This window comes from Oncorhynchus kisutch, linkage group LG25, assembly GCF_002021735.2.
Source record: "Oncorhynchus kisutch isolate 150728-3 linkage group LG25, Okis_V2, whole genome shotgun sequence".
NCBI lineage: Eukaryota > Metazoa > Chordata > Actinopteri > Salmoniformes > Salmonidae > Oncorhynchus > Oncorhynchus kisutch.
In genome coordinates, this window is record NC_034198.2 from 31601329 (window position 1) to 31609875 (window position 8547).

Sequence of the window (8547 nt, forward strand, 5' to 3'; positions counted from 1 at the left end):
ACTGTGACTTTATTCATGATATAGCACAGCCTCGTGTGTCTTACTGCTGTCACTGTATTCATGATATAGCACAGCCTCGTGTGTCTTACTGCTGTCACTGTGACTTTATTCATGATATAGCACAGCCTCGTGTGTCTTACTGCTGTCACTGTGACTTTATTCATGATATAGCACAGCTTCGTGTGTCTTACTGCTGTCACTGTGACTTTATTTATGATATAGCACAGCCTCGTGTGTCTTACTGCTGTCACTGTCACTGTATTCATGATATAGCACAGCCTCGTGTGTCTTACTGCTGTCACTGTCACTGTATTCATGATATAGCACAGCCTCGTGTGTCTTACTGCTGTCACTGTGACTTTATTCATGATATAGCACAGCCTCGTGTGTCTTACTGCTGTCACTGTGACTTTATTCATGATATAGCACAGCCTCGTGTGTCTTACTGCTTAAAGATGTGCTCTGGAACTTTGGTGACGACTAAGTATTTTGAAACTTCTCGCTTTAGTGGGACTGTCATTTCTTTTTCAATAGGACAATGACCCAACACACCTCCAGGCTGTGAAAAGGCTATTTGACCAAGAAGGAAAGTGCTGCATCAGATGACCTGGCCTCCACAATCACCCGACATCAACCCAATTGAGATGGTTTGGGATGAGTTGGACTGCTGAGTGAAGTAAAAAGCGGTCAACAAGTGCTCAGCATATGTGGGAACTCCTTCAAGACTGTTGGAAAAGCATTCCAGGTGACTACCTCATGAAGCTGGTTGAGAGAATGCCAAGAGTGTGCAAAGCTGTCATCAAGGCAAACGGTGGCTACTTTGAAGAATCTCAAATATAAAATATATTTTGATTTGTTTATCACTTTTTTGGGGTTATGACATGATTCCATATGTGTTATTTCACAGTTTTGATGTCTTCACTATTATTCTACAATGTAGGAAATAGAAGAAAATAAAGAAAAACCCTTGAATGAGTAGGTGTGTCCAAATATTTTACTGGTACTGTCTATTAAACTATATTCGCATTCGTGGATTATTCTAGCCTACGACAACGATGGCTTTCATGAAAGTTTCCATTGCGTATTCGTAAATGAAAACGTTCATAAAAGGCATCGGGTAGATGTAAATTATCCCACAAATACTGTACAAATATAATTTGATGTATATCTTAAACAACCACATTTTCATGCATTTGACGAGACAGACCTCTACAGTATGTATAACAACTCTCTTTCTCTCTTTATAAATAAACTACATGACCAAAAGTATGTGGACACCTGCTCGTCCAACATCTCTTTCCAAAATCATGGGTGTTAATGTGGGGTTGGTTCCTCCTTTTCTGCCACAACAGCCTCCACTCTTTTGGGAAGGCTTCCCACTAGACGTTGGAACATTGCTGCGAGAATTTTCTTCCATTCAGCCACAAGAGCATTAGTGAGGTTGGGCACTGATGTTGGGATTAGTCCTGGCTCGCAGTCGGAGTTCCAATTCATCCCAAAGGTATTCAGTGGGGTTGAGGTCAGGTCTCTGTGCAGGTTAGTCAAGTTCTTCGACACCAATCTTGACAAACAATTTCTGTATGGACCTCGCTTTGTGTACAGGCGCATTGTCATGCAGAAACAGGAAAGGGCCTTCTCTAAACTCTTGCCACAAAGTTGGAAGCACGGAATCGTATAGAATGTCATTGTATGCTGTAGCATAAAGATTTCCCTTTACTGGAACTAAGGGGCATAGCCCGACCACTAAAAACAGCACCAGACCATTATTCATCCTCCTCCAAACTTTACAGTTGGCACTATGCATTCAGGCAGGTAGCATTCTCCTGGCATCCGCCAAACCCAGATGGCGAAGTGTGATTCATCACTCCAGGGAACGTGTTTCCACTGCTCCAGAGTCCAATGGCGGTGAGCTTTACTCCACTCCAGTAGACGCTTGGCATTGAGCATGGTGAGCTTAGGCTTGTGTGCGGCTGCTCGGCCGTGGAATCCCATTTCATGAGGCTCCCGACGAAAAGTTCTTGTCGGTCCCTTTCTGTGACTTTGTGTGGCCTACCACTTCACGGCTGAGCCGTTGTTGCTCCTAGACGTTTCCACTTCACAATAACAGCACATACAGTTGACCGGGGCAGCTCTAGCAGGGCAGAAATTTGACGAACAGACTTGTTGGAAAGGTGGCATCCTATGACGGTGTCACGTTGAAAGTTACTGAGCTCTTCATTATGGGCCATTCTTCTTCCAATGCTTGTTTATGGAGATTACATAGCTGTGTGCTTGATTTTATACACCTGTTAGCAACAGGTGTGGCTGAAATAGCAGAATCCACTCATTTGAAGGGGTGTCCACATACTTTGGTGTATCATCTTGAAGCCCAAAAGGCGGTCACTTTCCCACCGTATTTTACCACAGCGTTGTTAAATAATAATTTCTGATTTGCTAAATGGTGTACTTACACTGTGCATTCATGTCAGATAATGGGACAATTGTAAAAGTTATTGTATACCTCTGAAGTAGATCCATTACTCTAAATCACTGCACCAACGAGACCAAGAGACAGAAAACTACAGCAACAACCACACAAACACAAATTGAATACGTCGTAAACGCAGGTCCAACAAGGACGAAATTTGCTAGCATGCATTTGTTTTTGCAGAGAGCAACTGCCGTTGGCTTTACGTAGCAGCCAATGGTGGCGGCTGCATTTTCTTTTATGCTTCTGATTGACCAGCTGCTGACCCATAAGCAGTGGACCATAAAATGTGGATGGGGTGTGAGACAGTATGTCCTGCCCTCACAGAAAAACAACATGAATGTCACGGGATCACATGTGAAGTGTTCCAAAAACACGTTTTCATGTGATCACATTATCTTATGTGAAGGCAATGTATTATTGTGACAACATGTAATGGAACATGTGCTGACATAAAACTACACATGTGCTGACATAAAACTACACATGTGCTGACATAAAACTACACAAGTGCTGACATAAAACTACACATGTGCTGACATAAAACTACACGTGATGACATAAAACTACACGTGATGGCATAAAACTACACGTGATGACATAAAACTACACGTGATGACATAAAACTACACGTGATGGCATAAAACTACACGTGATGACATAAAACTACACATGATGACATAAAACTACACGTGATGACATAAAACTACACGTGATGACATAAAACTACACATGTGCTGACATAAAACTACACGTGATGACATAAAACTACACATATGCTGACATAAAACTACACGCGATGACAAAAAACTACACATGATGACATAAAACTACACGTGATGACATAAAACGACATGTGCTGACATAAAACTACACATGTGCGGACATAAAACTACACGTGATGACGTGATTATTGTGACAACATGTAATGGAACATGTGCTGACATAAAACTACACGTGATGACATAAAACTACACATGTGCTGACATAAAACTACACGTGATGACATAAAACTACACGTGATGACATAAAACGACGTGCTGACATAAAACTACACGTGCGGACATAAAACTACACGTGATGACGTGATTATTGTGACAACATGTAATGGAACATGTGCTGACATAAAACTACACGTGATGACATAAAACTACACATGTGCTGACATAAAACTACACGTGATGACATAAAACTACACATGATGACATAAAACTACACGTGATGACATAAAACTACACGTGATGACATAAAACAACACGTGATGAAATAAAACTATACGTGATGACATAAAACTACACGTGATGACGTGATCAAAAAAACACACATTTTCACACCATTTAAAATGTGCTATTTCTTGTGAGATGTTCCATGTGAAAACATGTGGTTTTTCTGTAAGGTTCTATAGTCTACAGTGCCGATCTTCCCAAGAGAATTAAAACAGGGGAAAGTGTTATCAAGGCCTCAAACACACCCACACACTCCCCTGTGTAACAAACCTACACATGTGAAAGAAGGCCACACACACACACACACACACCCACTCACTCTCTCCCAGGAGTCATGGTGTAAGCCCCTGTTTTGGAAACCAAGCCTCGGGTCAGTGACATTCACAGCTCACACCTGTGGAAGGGGCTGGTGACACACAGACACACACACACACTCACCACCCCCTGGCACACACACGAACATACACCACCCCCAGACACGCACGCACACACACCCCCCACCCCCACCCCCAAATCAAATCAAACCAAATGTTATTGGTCACATACACATGGTTGGCAGATGTCAATGCGAGTATAGTGAAAGGCTTGTGCTTCTAGTTCCGACCGTGCAGTAAAATCTAACAAGTAATCTAACAATTTCACAACAACTACCTTATACACACAAGTGTAAACGATTGAATAAGAATATGTACATATAAATATATGGATGAGCGATGGCCTAACGGCATAGGCAAGATGCAATAGATGGTACAAAATACAGTATATACATATGAGATGAGTAATGTAGGGTATGTAAACAAAGTGGCATAGTTTAAAGTGGCTAGTGATACATGTATTACATAAAGATGCAGTAGATGATATAGAGTACATTATATGCATATACATATGAGATGAGTACAGGAGAGGGCTCAGAAAGCACCCTTGTGGGGCCCCAGTGTTGAGGATCAGCGGGGTGGAGATGTTGTTACCTACCCTCACCACCTGGGGGCGGCCCGTCAGGAAGTCCAGTACCCAGTTGCACAGGGCGGGGTCGAGACCCAGGGTCTCGAGCTTGATGATGAGTTTGGAGGGTACTATGGTGTTAAATGCTGAGCTGTAGTCGATGAACAGCATTCTCACATAGGTATTCCTCTTGTCCAGGGTTAGGGCAGTGTGCAGTGTGGTTGAGATTGCGTTGTCTATGGACCTATTGGGGTGGTAAGCAAATTGGAGTGGGTCTAGGGTGTCAGGTAGGGTGGAGGTGATATGATCCTTGACTTGTCTCTCAAAGCACTTCATGATGACGGAAGTGAGTGCTACGGGGCGGTAGTCGTTTAGCTCAGTTACCTTAGCTTTCTTGGGAACAGTAACAATGCTGGCATGTGGGAACAGCAGACTGGGATAAGGATTGATTGAATATGTCCGTAAACACACCAGCCAGCTGGTCTGCGCATGCTCTGAGGACGCGGCTGGGGATGCCTTCTGGGCCTGCAGCCTTGCGAGGGTTAACACGTTTAAATGTTTTACTCACGTCGGCTGCAGTGAAGGAGTCCACAGGTTTTGGTAGCGGGCCGTGTCAGTGGCACTGAATTGTTCTCAAAGCGAGCAAAGAAGTTGTTTAGTCTGTCTGGGAGCAAGACATCCTGGTCCGCGACGGGGCTGGTTTTCTTTTTGTAGTCCATGATTGACTGTAGACCCTGCCACATACCTCTTGTGTCTGAGCCGTTGAATTGTGACTACTTTGTCTCTATACTGACGCTTAGCTTGTTTGATTGCCATGCGGAGGGAATAGCTACACTGTTTGTATTCGGTCATGTATCCGGTCACCTTGCCCTGATTAAAAGCTGTGGTTCGTGCTTTCAGTTTCGTGCAAATGCTGCCATCAATCCACGGTTTCTGGTTTGGGAATGTTTTAATAGTTGCTGTGGGTACGACATCGCCGATGCACTTGCTAATAAACTCGCTCATCGAATCAGTGTATTCATCTATGTTGTTGTTTGACGCAGTGCGGAACAAATCCCAATCCACGTGATCGAAGCAATGTTGAATCGTGGAATCAGATTGGTCGTACCAGCGTTGAACAGACCTGAGCGCGGGAGCTTCCTGTTTTAGTCTCTGTCTATAGCTTTTTCAAAAGGAGAGCGGGGGAGGGCATTATATGCGTCGCGGAAGTTAGAATAACAATGATCCAGGGTTTTACCAGCCCTGGTAGCACAATCGATATGCTGATAGAATTTAGGGAGTCTTGTTTTCAGATTAGCCTTGTTAAAATCCCCAGGTACAATGAATGCAGCCTCAGGTTATGTGGTTTCCAGTTTACATAGAGTCAAATAAAGTTAGTCCAGGGCCATCGATGTGTCTGCTTGGGGGGAAATACAGTATCGCAAAAAAGTACTTAGTCAGCCACCAATTGTGCAAGTTCTCCCACTTAAAAAGATGAGAGAGGTCTGTAATTTTCATCATGGGTGCACTTCAACTATGACACGCCTCTACCTCTCTTTCTCTCTCTGCCTCTACCTCTCTTTCTCTCCCTGCCTCTACCTCTCTTTCTCTTTTTCTCCCTGCCTCTACCTCTCTTTCTCACTCTACCTCTAGCTCTCCTTCTCTTTCTCACTCTACCTCTACCTCTCTTTCTCTCTCTACCTCTACCTCTACCTCTACCTCTACCTCTCCTTCTCTTTCTCACTCTACCTCTACCTCTCCTTCTCTTTCTCTCTCTACCTCTACCTCTCTCTCTCTCTGCCTCTACCTCTCCTTCTCTTCTCTCTCTACCTCTACCTCTCTCTCTCTCTCTGCCTCTACCTCTCCTTCTCTTTCTCTCTCTGCCTCTACCTCTCCTTCTCTCTCTACCTCTACCTCTCCTTCTCTTTCTCTCTCTACCTCTACCTCTCTCTCTCTCTCTCTCTGCCTCTACCTCTCCTTCTCTTTCTCTCTCTACCTCTACCTCTCTTTCTCTCTCTACCTCTACCTCTCTTTCTCTCTCTACCTCTACCTCTCTTTCTCTTTCTACCTCTACCTCTCTTTCTCTCTCTCTCTGCCTCTACCTCTCTTTCTCTTTCTCTCTCTGCCTCTACCTCTCTTTCTCTCTCTCTCTGCCTCTACCTCTCTTTCTCACTCTACCTCTACCTCTCTTTCTCTCTCTCTCTGCCTCTACCTCTCTTTCTCTCTCTCTGCCTCTACCTCTCTTTCTCTATCTACCTCTACCTCTCTTTCTCTCTCTCTCTGCCTCTACCTCTCTTTCTCTCTCTGCCTCTACCTCTCTTTCTCTCTCTCTCTGCCTCTACCTCTCCTTCTCACTCTACCTCTACCTCTCCTTCTCTTTCTCTCTCTACCTCTACCTCTCTTTCTCTCTATACCTCTACCTCTCTTTCTCTCTCTCTCTGCCTATACCTCTCCTTCTCACTCTACCTCTACCTCTCCTTCTCTTTCTCTCTCTACCTCTACCTCTTTTCTCTCTCTCTCTGCCTCTACCTCTCCTTCTCACTCCACCTCTACCTCTCCTTCTCACTCTACCTCTCCTTCTCTTTCTCTCTCTACATCTACCTCTCTTTCTCTCTCTACCTCTACCTCTCTTTCTCTCTCTACCTCTACTTCTCTTTCTCTCTCTCTCTGCCTCTATCTCTCCTTCTCCACTCTACCTCTACCTCTCCTTCTCACTCTACCTCTACCTCTACCTCTCTTTCTCTCTCTACCTCTACCTCTCTTTCTCTCTCTACCTCTACCTCTCTTTCTCTCTCTCTCTGCCTCTACCTCTCCTTCTCACTCCACCTCTACCTCTCCTTCTCACTCCACCTCTCCTTCTCTTTCTCTCTCTACCTCTACCTCTCCTTCTCTTTCTCTCTCTACCTCTACCTCTCTTTCTCTCTCTCTCTACCTCTACCTCTCTTTCTCTCTCTACCTCTACCTCTCTTTCTCTCTCTGCCTCTACCTCTACCTCTCTTTCTCTCTCTACCTCTACCTCTCTTTCTCTCTCTCTCTGCCTCTCCTTCTCACTCCACCTCTACCTCTCCTTCTCACTCCACCTCTACCTCTCCTTCTCACTCTACCTCTCCTTCTCTTTCTCTCTCTACCTCTACCTCTCCTTCTCACTTTACCTCTACCTCTACCTCTCTTTCTCTCTCTACCTCTACCTCTCTTTCTCTCTCTACCTCTACCTCTCCTTCTCTTTCTCTCTCTACCTCTACCTCTCTTTCTCTCTCTCTCTACCTCTACCTCTCTTTCTCTCTCTACCTATACCTCTCTTTCTTTCTCTCTGCCTCTACCTCTCTTACTCTTTCTACCTCTAGCTCTCTCTCTCTCTCTGCCTCTACCTCTACCTCTCTTTCTCTCTCTACCTCTACCTCTCTTTCTCACTCTACCTCTAGCTCTCCTTCTCTTTCTCACTCTACCTCTACCTCTCTTTCTCTCTCTACCTCTACCTCTACCTCTACCTCTACCTCTACCTCTACCTCTCCTTCTCTTTCTCACTCTACCTCTACCTCTCCTTCTCTTTCTCTCTCTACCTCTACCTCTCTCTCTCTCTCTGCCTCTACCTCTCCTTCTCTTTCTCTCTCTACCTCTACCTCTCTCTCTCTCTCTGCCTCTACCTCTCCTTCTCTTTCTCTCTCTACCTCTACCTCTCTTTCTCTCTCTGCCTCTACCTCTCCTTCTCTCTCTACCTCTACCTCTCCTTCTCTTTCTCTCTCTACCTTCTTACCTCTCTCTCTCCTCTCTCTCTGCCTCTACCTCTACCTCTCTTTCTCTCTCTACCTCTACCTCTCTTTCTCTCTCTACCTCTACTTCTCTTTCTCTCTCTACCTCTACCTCTCTTTCTCTCTCTACCTCTACCTCTCTTCTCTCTCTCTCTGCCTCTACCTCTCTTTCTCTTTCTCTCTC